Genomic DNA, 11,244 nt, shown 5'->3' on the forward strand with positions numbered 1-11,244 from the left:
CTGGGCTCCTCAGATTGCCTTTCCTCCTTGGGAAGGCGGGCACGGCAGCAATGGAGAAGTCCCATGGATGACAGCCAAGCCTGTGCATCCCTCGAAGCTGTCACCAAGGAAATCACACACCACCGCCTGAAATTCAAATTAGAGTTTTGCTGAAGCTGCTAAAACTCATCAAATACTATCTTTGAAGTCCCCTAGCAAGCTGGCCACTGCTCTTAAATGAGTCCCAGTGGGAGACAGCTGTGGGCTGAGACTCTGGGCAGCAGGAAGGGTCACCAGGAAAGGGAGGTCCCTCTTCCGGACCATAGCCGCTGGCCACATCCACAGAACAGGCTCAGGGAGTTAGTCACCAGCCTCACCCAGGGACAGCCCCACTGCTGGGGCCTTGCACCTCTCCCACAGATGAGGGACCGGAAGTAGCAAGGAGAGAGGAAGCGCCCTGGTCCTGCCCTTTAGAGCCTTAGCCCAAGGGTGAGGTCTGAGTGGACACTCTGGGGTCAGACATGGCTTCTGGGTTATCTTTGTACCTCTGCTGCTCTGTGACCCAGGACCACTGACCTCACCCCTCTAGGCCTATTCTGCATAGAGAAAGATGACCAAGGTGTGGTGAGGATAAATTCAGTATGACCTGACTAACACCCAGCCTGTCACAGCTGTTCCTTAGAGGATCATTAGCAGAATGGCAACAGTAGCAATGCACACAACACAGTCATCAGTAACAATTAGCCCATCATAAGCACCAGGCATTGTTTTAGGAGATAACTGTATTCATGGACACTGTAGCATGACTGTCATTTTACAAATAGGCTGAGAATATATATAAATGTAGTTCTTATCCTAGCAGATGCCTGGCCTGCCCACAATTTTAGAGCCTCCATCAACAGCCCCAAGCCCAGCTCTGGTCTTCAGTTACCGCCTGCATTTCAGTGTCCCCTGGAAATGTCTACCTGCCTCTTTAAGGTCACAGACCCTGCTGTCAGTCCTTCCTGACAGGGTGGCTTCCTACTTGGAGGTATCTAGAATCTTTCTCTGCCAGACCAGACTGCCTGTCCTGGCCTCTGCCAGACGGATCTTTCTGCTGTGAAAAGCCCTCTGGGTTTTGGTCTTATTACCAACTACCATCAGGCCCAGATGGAGGGCCTGTTTTTCTACTTGTGGACTTCAGAATAAAAGTCCTTGGCACTCTCTTCCTGTCATTTATGACACATGACCCCTGGAAAGGACAGAAGTCATTTGCCTGAAGTAGAAAGATGAGCTTCCAAGGCCGTTAGAAGCAAGAGAAAAAGACACTGTTTAGAAAAGCTGTCCAGGAGGGAATGAAGGGCCTCTGACAGCACTAGAGATGTCCCCACCTCACGTCAAGAGAAAGGCACTATGGCCTGGCATGGCTGTGCCACCATGACCAGGCTGAGAAGATGGGACCTTCCAAAGGTTGGGGAAGCCCTGAGGACACACCTGGCCTGGGTGGGGAGGTACAGGAGGCTTTAGATTTGGGGGACAGGGCTATGCTATGTAAAGCAGGCTAGCCCTAAACTTACCACCTCCTGCCTCCACCTCCTAAGTGATGGGATTACAGGAGTGTGGCGCCATGCCCTCCTCAGGGAGTCTTTTGGAGACTTGAAGCTTAAGTGGTTTGAAGCTGAATTCAATGAATGGAGGGAAGCAGGGGGAAGGGAGAGAAAGTGAACACAGCAGCGTAGAGAAAGGCCACAGCAGACAGGGAAAGGGAAGTTCAGGGTGGCCCTGGCAGGCACAGGAGTGGTGAGACACACAGCCAGAGAAGAAAAGAGCTAGAGGCCATAGCAACTCTGCTGGGGAGCAGTGCAGCTGAAGGGGCACCTGATCCCTTCCTGTGAGCCTCCCTGCCCCCACAGCGTTCCCCTGGTACCTCCATGGGCCTCATATCTAGTGCTGGGTGAACAGAAATGATGGCATGAGACCACCCAACAGGGGTGTCAGGCAGGTGCTGAGCCTCCTAACAGGCTGCAGCAACTGCTGCCCATCAGCACCCAGTACTCATTTTCAGACAAACCCACAGAACGCCCTGAGGCAGGGCCCGAGAGAACCCGTTCCCTTAGCCAATAGGAGTCAGAACCAAGGTTGGAACCCAGGTCCCAGAGTCCCCATCCGAGCTCTGCAGCATCATCAGTAGGACTGTCCCTTAATTGCCAGGGCACCTATCTCATCTCTTCCAGGGCCTGGCATTGGGCTGCACATTTGGAGGGTGGGCTGGGGGACAAGGAGGTGTGAAGTAAATTAAGCAGCATGTGCCCCACAGCCTTTGTAGAAAGACATAGAGGAAGAGGGGGTGCTGCATACATGCTTCAGATGTGGCCTGGAAGAGGGCGCGGACTGGAAGGCCATCTGCGGCCTCGCTCTCCCCCTTCAAGGGGCTGCTTGCCCTCCTCTTACCCTTCTGTTCAGCCCCCTGAGCTGCAGAAGAATGCTCATGCACAGCTATGTGTGCCTGTGTGTCGAGCAGGCGCAGCTACAAGCGCCCCAGGTGTATTTCAGGGCCGCTAAAGCTCCGTGCTTAATGGCTGGAGCTACAGCGGTCACGGCTGTCACCCGGGATTTCATGGGTTCGTTTACATCTTTAGCATCGTCCTTCTCTGACGACTTCATCATGCCCAGCCCCCAGCCCCTTCCCCTAGTGGGGAAGAGGCAGGGCCTGAGCTAAGCTCCTATGGGGTTTACAGGCTGTTCTGGGGACAGGAACAGAGCATGCCCAAGCCCAGTATGGGGCATTGGTGGGCTCTAGGATTAGGGCACTTCTCAGACTGCCCACCGTGGCACAGAGCTTGCCAGCAGCAGGCGTTGGGGGCCAAGAGGCCGGATTCGAAATGAGGATATGAAGGTCTAAGGTGTGGAGTGACAGCTGAAAGCTCAGACCTTAGAGTGCTATGTGGTAAGAGAGCTGGGTAAGTCAGAGTCCTTGGATTCCTCCCCCTACCTTTACGAGGGCACATCACCCCTGTTCTCTTGTCAAGAGCAGTTCTGTGGCCTCTAGTTTGGGTGGGTAAAAGAATGAGCAAGTATCACCATGGTCAGTGCTGGGGTGGAATTTGACATCCCAGCAAACAGCACAGTTAGCTGACTTTGAGAGCACCCTGCTGTAATGACAGATGGCCTAAGGGGTATGTGATGGGGGTGGGAGCACTCTGCCCAATATCGGTTCTTTGGTTCAGGAAAGGCTTCAAGGAAGGGGTGAGGTGATGTCCAAGCTGACACCTGCATGGGTCCATGGGAGGCAGAAAGAGCCACTCATGTGGGGCCCAGAGCCAGCGAGATGCGGGATGAACTACAGAGAGAAGCCACACCACAGACATGGAAGGCCTTTTCCTGGGTCAGGGGCATTAATGACCCTGAGAAACAGGGGAATGCCCTGCTTTTAGAAGGCATCCTGGTCAGGGATGGAGGCAGAAAAGCCCCAGGAAGCTGTGGCCAGGAGACAAGAGGCAACAGAGTTAAACAGAGTTGGATGTAGTTACTGGTCTCTGGGCACTGATGAGTCCCAGGGCTCCTGGGGAGGAAACCTTGTGTTGAAACCTTGTCCAGGAAGCCACACAAAAAGCAGGGCTGATCTGTGTCCCACCCCATACTCCTCCACAGCCAGAGAGGAAGCTATCATAGCAGTCCCAGGAAACTCCCCATGGAGACACTTTGTCACTGAGGACCTGTCACCACCTCTCCCTGGCCAGCCCCTTCCCAGGCTTTCACAGGAGAAGTCTGTCAGCCCTGCCTGAGCCAGAGCTCAGTGGGCAGCAAGGATGGGCAGGAGCTGTCTTTCTTCTCTCCAAGATGACCTTGAACTGTAGATTAGCTTAGTAGGCGTTCAGCCACCCTGGACACAGGGACCTCTGATTCTCCATTATCCTCCAGGGTACATGTTTGCATTTGGGACAATTCGACCTGAGCCATTTAATGAGTCTCTAGCTTCCAGGTTATCCTAAGAAATCCATCCCAGGGACTCCCTTGGCTAATGGGGCATAAGCAGGGCTGGCATCTCAGGCCCACATCTCAGCCCACCTACTTCCTGATCTTCAGCAGGTCACTGTCCCACCTTGCGTCTCCATGGAGCCTAACAGAAGTGGTCTGGGACCCTTGCAGCCACAGGGCAAGGCCAGTAGTGCACAAGGCCATTGCAAAGCACCCAGCCACTGTGGGCATCTCACCAATGCCAGCTCCTTCCAGCTGCATGTCCTCCTGCACTGCTGGGGGTTCACAGTGCCACACCCCAGTCCTCCTACTCAGGGAGCTGGCATGTGTACAGGCCAACAGCCTGGCCTCCTCTCTGTCTGCAGAGGGGCCAGAGCACCAAGTGAGGGTTGGGAGATGAGCTGTGTGGCCTCAGGGGAGTCATCTCCTCTCTGGTCCTGAGGTCACTCCCTCGCCTCCCACACGCACACTGTCCCTGCACTGTCTTTCTTTTGAACCATTCAGTGGCTGTAGGGGACAGTAAGCCACGCCTGTTAGATGCTGGCTACAGGTGTGCCTGACCACGCCTGTCAAGGTGAGGTCAGGATGATGCAGCACATGGAAGCCCCTTCTCCTTCCCCTTCTTCCTAGCCTTGCTGCTCAGCTGCCCTGGGCACGCTCTGGCTTGCGTTTGGCTGGTATTGATCTGAATAAAGATATCTTAAACCTACAGGCTCATGATTTCAAGTGGCTATTTGTGTTCTTGTCTCACTGTCATGAGTTGGCGTGGCCTGTCCAGTCTCTCCACCATCACACTAGCAGTGTCCCAAGGGGAACCCATATACCCCCTCAAGGGGAATCCATATACCCCCCCAAGGGGAATCCATATACCCCCCCAGTAACCCTAGGCTGTCAGGCCCCATGGGACATAGGAGAAGGAATGAAATGCAAGGTAAGTTGGGGTCCTTGCCCATGTGACAAATAGGTGGGGGAGGAGAAGCTTCCACGGGAAGCCCTGGGCTGCTGCAGCATTGACTGATGACTGGTGCTGGCCACCAGCACCCGGGGGCAAGTGAGGGCTTGGATGGGAGTAGCTGGCAGGGTAGAGCTAGTACCACATGGACCTGGCTATGATCCTGGCATTAGACCTTTCCAGAAGTGACATGCCACCACCCCTCTGTCTGATCCTCATAATGAAAAGTAGGTTCAGAGGGCTGGAGAGATGGCTACGAGGTTAAGAGCACTGCCTATTCTTCCAGAGGTCCTGAGTTCAATTCCCAGCAACCACATGGCAGCTCACAACCATCTATAATAAGATCTGATGCCTTATTCTGGCTCGCAAGCATGCATGCAGATAGAATACTGTATACATAGTAAATAAATATTTGAAAAAAAAACAGTTAAAAGAAAAAAAGAAAAGTAGGCTCAGGTCATCAGGTTGATTAGCATCTAAGTCTGGGTCCTGCCTCCTTGGTCCCCTCCTCAGCTAGTCCTTGGTCTAGAGAGATACCACCACCCCACCTGTTCCTCTCCCTACCTCCAGCAAAGTTCTGTCACCAGGTACTGGCCTGCTGGCTTTGCCCCTCTTCATTGTCTGACTGTGGAAGCCATCACAACACAGTGAGCTGCTCCCAGCTGTCAGAATGCTATGTAGACTCCCCTCCCAACAAGGCAGGGTGACAGGAAGGTTATCTTTTAATATCAGGGATATGAAGAGATTTCTTTCTAATGATGAGCCCTGGCCTGCTCCTCCCTGATCCCTGAGGAAGGAATGGGCAGGGAAAGGCAGGTACAGGTGAGACACGCAGGGTGCCTTCTAATCTCCATAAGCGTAAAGGCCAGGTGGTGGCGGCCTCATCCTACAAACCAGGACAAAAGCTCAGAGAGGTGAAGTATCTTCCCAAAGCCACACAGCAGGGCCTATGCCTGGAGTTAGGTCTGAGGCCAGAGCATATGCTCTTTTCAGCCTATCAACAAATCTTGACCTCTCCAGCTGCTGCCCAGGAGTCCATGCCCTGGCTCTGCTCCAGGCAGCCTGCTCTGCTCTATGCCTGCTGGGAGGTCAGGCCCAGCTGGGGTCTGGACTCAGCAACAGCACCCTGCCCCTTCCCTGTGGTTTCCTGGCATGGGCCTCTCCTCGGGCTATGAGCAGTTCAACTTTCCCCCTGGCAAGGGGTGAGCGGACAGCAAGCCCACTAGTCCATAAATCAATAGCCCGGACATGCACGGAGTCAGTTCTCTCCAGGGCTTCCATGACCCTTATCCAGGACTTCTCCACTCTCCCGGTACTCCAGCTCCCCTCCCCCACTTCCTGGAGACCTCATGGCTAAGTGCTCCCAATGTGGAGCCAGGCAGATCTGAGCCTGCCACTTCACATGTGTGACATCTTGGACAAGTTATGTCACCCCCTTCCCCACCCGGTTCTCATTTCTATAGAGATAATGCAGATAAGAATAGAACTCGCTTCAAAGGGCTGCTATTAAGATTAATAAGAACAGTGCATGAGCTGTCACACGATTCCAGATGTGGAAAGTCCTCAGGAGCTCCCCCCACTCGTTGGCTGCACAGAGCCCCGGATAGGAAGTTCAGAGATTTGCCTAAAGTCACAGGGTCACCTGGTGGCGGAGCTTCAGTTGCAGGTCTGTCTCAAGTGTCAAAGGGAGCCATGGCCAAACAGCACCAGACATTTATGATAAGAGACCCCTCTGTCTTGAGGTCCAGCAAGAACAGACAGCAGGAAGGGTTATTCCAACCCAGGAGGAGTTACTTCATACAGTCAAAACTCCCAATAGAACTCAGTACCAATGGGAATGGCTAAGTCAAGACCTGAGATGAGTTGTTGGCACAGAGCTCCTGGACTGGCCTGTAGGAGCCATAAGGGGTGGACCTCCATCAGCACAGGGCTCTAATAAGGAGATGAAGGTATGGGTCTGAATGACTATGACCTTGGACAGTGAGTAGTAGCCAGAGGGGCCCGGAGAGAAAGCCCAGATCTAGTGATACGGCAGAAACAACATGGTAGTGGGGGCTAGAGACAGCAGAGAGGAAATGGGGATACAGTTGTGGTCCAGACTCATGTGGTGCTCTCATCACAAGGTGTGAGAGGTCCTCGAGAGATGAGAGGCCAAGTGTCAGGTTCCTGGCTGGTAGCTTGGAGAGGACCAGGAGTGTCAGCCACGGCATGTGGCATTGAGGATGGGGGAGGCTGTAATGGATCACAGGGGCTGGGAGGAGAGCTGGACACTGTGAGAACAGACCCCCCTCCACATCTGCTGGAGGGAGGGGAGGAGAAGGCAGTGGGACAGGGACAAGCGTGTTTTGGTTGGCTGTTGTTGCTGTGGTTTTGTTTTGACATGAGCGTCTTGAAAGATGGAGCAGCTGAGGCCCTGCCCCGTCTGGACATTTCTGATCCACTGTGCACTTGCCAGTGGTTCCCACCATAGAAGTGATTGATTGCGCATAAACAGGAAGAAGCAATTAGTCTGTGCATGCCCAGCCATTAATAACCCTCTTATGTATTTATAACAACACCTCTCTTACCCTGCAACCTGAAGACCAATATCCTAAGAACAAACATCTTTGGAAAAGCCTGGGATAAGAAAGGGAGGCCTGCCAACAGCCGGCCTCTCCCAACTCCACTCTCCCGAAGTCCCTTGCTTGGAACCCACAGACTCCTGATTTACATGGAATTCTAACAGCATGATGGTCACTAAAACCTGCAGTGAATCAGAAACCACAATTTAGGAGATGATTCTGCAGCAGAGGGAACAGGCAACTGCCAGCCTGTGAGGAGGGGAAAACAGGGTCACCCAGCTGGAGGACAACTCAGTCTACTCACCTCAGTGTCCCCAAGGACACCTGTCTTCGACTCCCCCCCATCACCACCACGACCACACTGTCATGCGGTAGCTCAGACTAGCTTATCTCTGGATCGGTTTCCACATGAAGCCAAAGACTCTTTGTTCATAGGGTGACTCTGAGCCACCAAAAAAGGACTAAATTACATGCAACATTTATGCTTAAAAGGGACTTTAAAAATATGTATTTTTACATTGTAAATGTGATTTTAAGTTTTGGTGTCGATAGCTCCTGCAGTACCCCCTTATGTGGGAGGGGGTTTGGTGCTCGCCTGTTTAGCTGCTTCATAGTTACATCTCAGCAAGAACAGAAGCTGGGCCTGTGTGGCCCGGTAGCTTAGGCCAGCCCTGGCACCGCCCGAGAGAAGGACCCAAATACAACTGCTGATTCACGATTTGAATTGGCTTGTTGTTTTGTTTTGAAGCGTGGTCTCATGTAGCCCAGGTTGGCCTCAAATTCATTATGTAGCTTAAGATGACCTTGAACCCCTGGGATTACAGGCATGTGCCTGCCGGCCTGCCTGCCTGCCTGGCTGAATTAGTGAACAGATTCACCAGTTAATATTCCATCCCAGGCAACATCCAGTCTATACATATACTTTTGTATCTTGTGTCACTATTTCATTTTACTTTTTAATGTGATATTGGAGAAAAGTTTGAATCACATATGTGGCATCCACTGCCTTTAGCATTCTTGCCTGGACGCGGGTAGAAGATGCAGCCTGAGTCTCCTGTGGCATAGACAGCACTGGGCTGTGGGACTAGCTCTATGCTGGGTTGCCTCTGCTCTGGTCTTTTATTCTTCAAGGGCAAGGCCACATTTTATTACAGAGAGCTAGGCACCCTCCCTGATCAGAGCCCATGCCAGCCTCCTCCATGCTTTTTGCAACACTGTAAAAACAACCCACGTGGCACATTGCAAAATGGAAACTGAGGCCTAGGGAAGTTGCATGGTCTCACACTGAGAATGCAAGCTCCGACTGGATCTCCGTCTCCTCCTAGGCCTGGAGGAGATTGGTGTTTATGGAGTGTCCACCCTCTCCAGCTCTGCCCTTGTGAACCAGGGGGAGGTGGGTCCAGGAGGACTGACCCCGAGGTGGCTCAGTTCAGCCAGGCTTCTAGCCTCCCCACCTTGACCTGCCTGCTTTGCAGATCAAAGTTTCACTGTACTGGTAAGAGAGGCAGGAATGCTCAGCTCTCCTCTCCAAGGGTTCTGCAAGCCACACCTGGTCATTCAACAACTATTCCTGTACATCCTGAAGATCCTATGCAGACCCAGCCCTCCTGTGGACCAACAAACATCAGGGAGAGGAGACAGGACCTCAGCTGCCAGATCACACATATGCCAGATCGCTCCCTCCCTACACCCTCGCACACATCTTTCTCAGAGCTCTGATTTCTCTTCAGTCACTGGTTCTCTCCGGCCTTCCCCCTCACAACCCCCCCCCCCCCCCCCGCTGCAGTGGTTTAGTGAGAAGAGGGTGGGGTCCAGTCTGCAGTCTGAGTGTGCTCAGTGACTGAAAGACCCTGCCCCCAACCCATCTATGGACCTCCCAGGGCCCTGTGGCTGCTCCATCACCTAGGTATCATTCTCCCAGGGTCCTGCGGGATCACATTTAATGGCTTCTTCCTCCCTCCACAGCCTTCGGCCACCCAGCACAACAGAGGCCAGGGAGGGAGACTCTTAGGAGAGGGCACATCTGAGCACTTCTCAGGGAGCTCTCATATCCCAGGGAGGGCTAAGGAGGACTTAGGGTATGAAGCAAATTCTAAGAATGGCTCAGGCACCCTCCTAGTTCCTCAAGTGTCCCCAGCTGCCCCCAGTTCCTCATTTGCATAGTGAGCAAAGCCATCTCAGCTTCACTATCACCTGGGGATGCAAATCCTAGACACTAACAATGTCACCCCACCAGCAAGGGTTTCCTGCAGCTGGCACTAGGGTAGTGGGTGTCCCTAAGGGCTGTGACTGAGACCTGCATAGTCCTGACACCCCAGGGACAACTTGCTAGGTATAACTTTTCTACCAGAGGAGTGGTCCTAAGTCCTGCAGGCCAAGGCTGTCCCTATTCCCAGGAGTGTTTGCCCTTGGGTTTTACAGTGGCAGCTTAATTTCTGGCTTTCAAAGTCAGGAAACTAATCCCAATATACACCTGCTTTGGAAAAGACATGAACCCCGGTTCATGTGGTATTGACACTGAGCGGGAACACTCACTCTCCCACAAGGACAACAAGAATGCCTGCTGATCTCACACGGGCACTTGAGTTCATGTCACAAGGTGCAGTCGAATTTGCCTCTTCTACTCCCACCCACCTTGACAATCTCTAACTTAATGTCTGCTTGAATGTCTCTGGTAACAGGAGGCTCACTCACTCTATTTTTGAGACAGTCAGTTCAATCTGCTAGAGTTCTGAAATGGAGCTGCCCTGCCCCTTCTATGATAAAGATGCAGAGTAAAGAAATGGGCTTGGGGCCAAACGGTCTGGAGCCCTCTCTAGCATCTAGCAGGAGAACCTAAGTCTCATGATGGTCTTTCTGAGTGTTAAGTTTCCTTCCCAGCTCCTCCCAGCCGTGTGGTGGTGGTGGTGGTGGGGCTTAAACTAGAGCAGGTGCATTTATAATGCCCGGAAATTAGGGGCTAACAGCATAAGGCATGTATGTGTTCCCCAAGTGTTGCTATTCTGTGTGACCTCGGTGGAGGGTTGTGCCAATCAATAACTTTGGGTCCCATCCTCACTGGCATTCACACTTGGGGCTGGTCTCCAAAGGCTGCTCAGAGTGCTGCACTGTGGCGTGGAGGGTCTTTTCCAAGGGACATTGCACCACCTGACACCCCCAGCCTGCAGCCCTCCCAGGATGGATGGGCATTAGTGGAATCAGGTAAGGGAGAAGTAGGAAGTGAATTCCAGCCACTACTAGTTTAACTCTGTGCTCTTAAAGGATGCTGGGAGCTTACCTGGGCCCTTTCACTTAACTCTCACCATAGCCCTGGGGCATAGGCACAGTGATTTCTGCTTTGCTCAGCGGGGGTAAGAAACTTGCCTAAAGCCACACAGCCAGGATGCCCAGCACTCTGGAGTATGGATCTGTATGACTTCTCTGGACCTCGGTGACCGCCTAGTCCTGGAGGTGAGAGAGGCAGAGAGGTGTGTAAACTGCCAAGTGGCTCTGAGTTGTCTGTGGGCCCATGAACTAGAAGCATGCACGCGCGGTCCCCTGAGAGGTACTGCATGGGCAGGAGTGAGAGAGCCAGCGGTGTGTCCCGCGTGCGTCCTCCGGGACATCCTCAGGTCCGCCTAGGTCGTGAGGCCTCCTGTGTGCAGTGCGGTCCACTAGTGGCGTGGGGCCAACGCCCCCAGGCGCGGGTCGGGCGTGTGCACGTGCTGCCGGCCGGTGGCCGCGGTGCGGGCTCGGCGTCCCACCCGCCCGGGCGCTGATTGGCTGCGCGCGGGGGCGGCCCCGCCCGGGCGGCGG

Source organism: Cricetulus griseus, chromosome 2, assembly GCF_003668045.3.
Source record: "Cricetulus griseus strain 17A/GY chromosome 2, alternate assembly CriGri-PICRH-1.0, whole genome shotgun sequence".
NCBI classification, from domain to species: domain Eukaryota; kingdom Metazoa; phylum Chordata; class Mammalia; order Rodentia; family Cricetidae; genus Cricetulus; species Cricetulus griseus.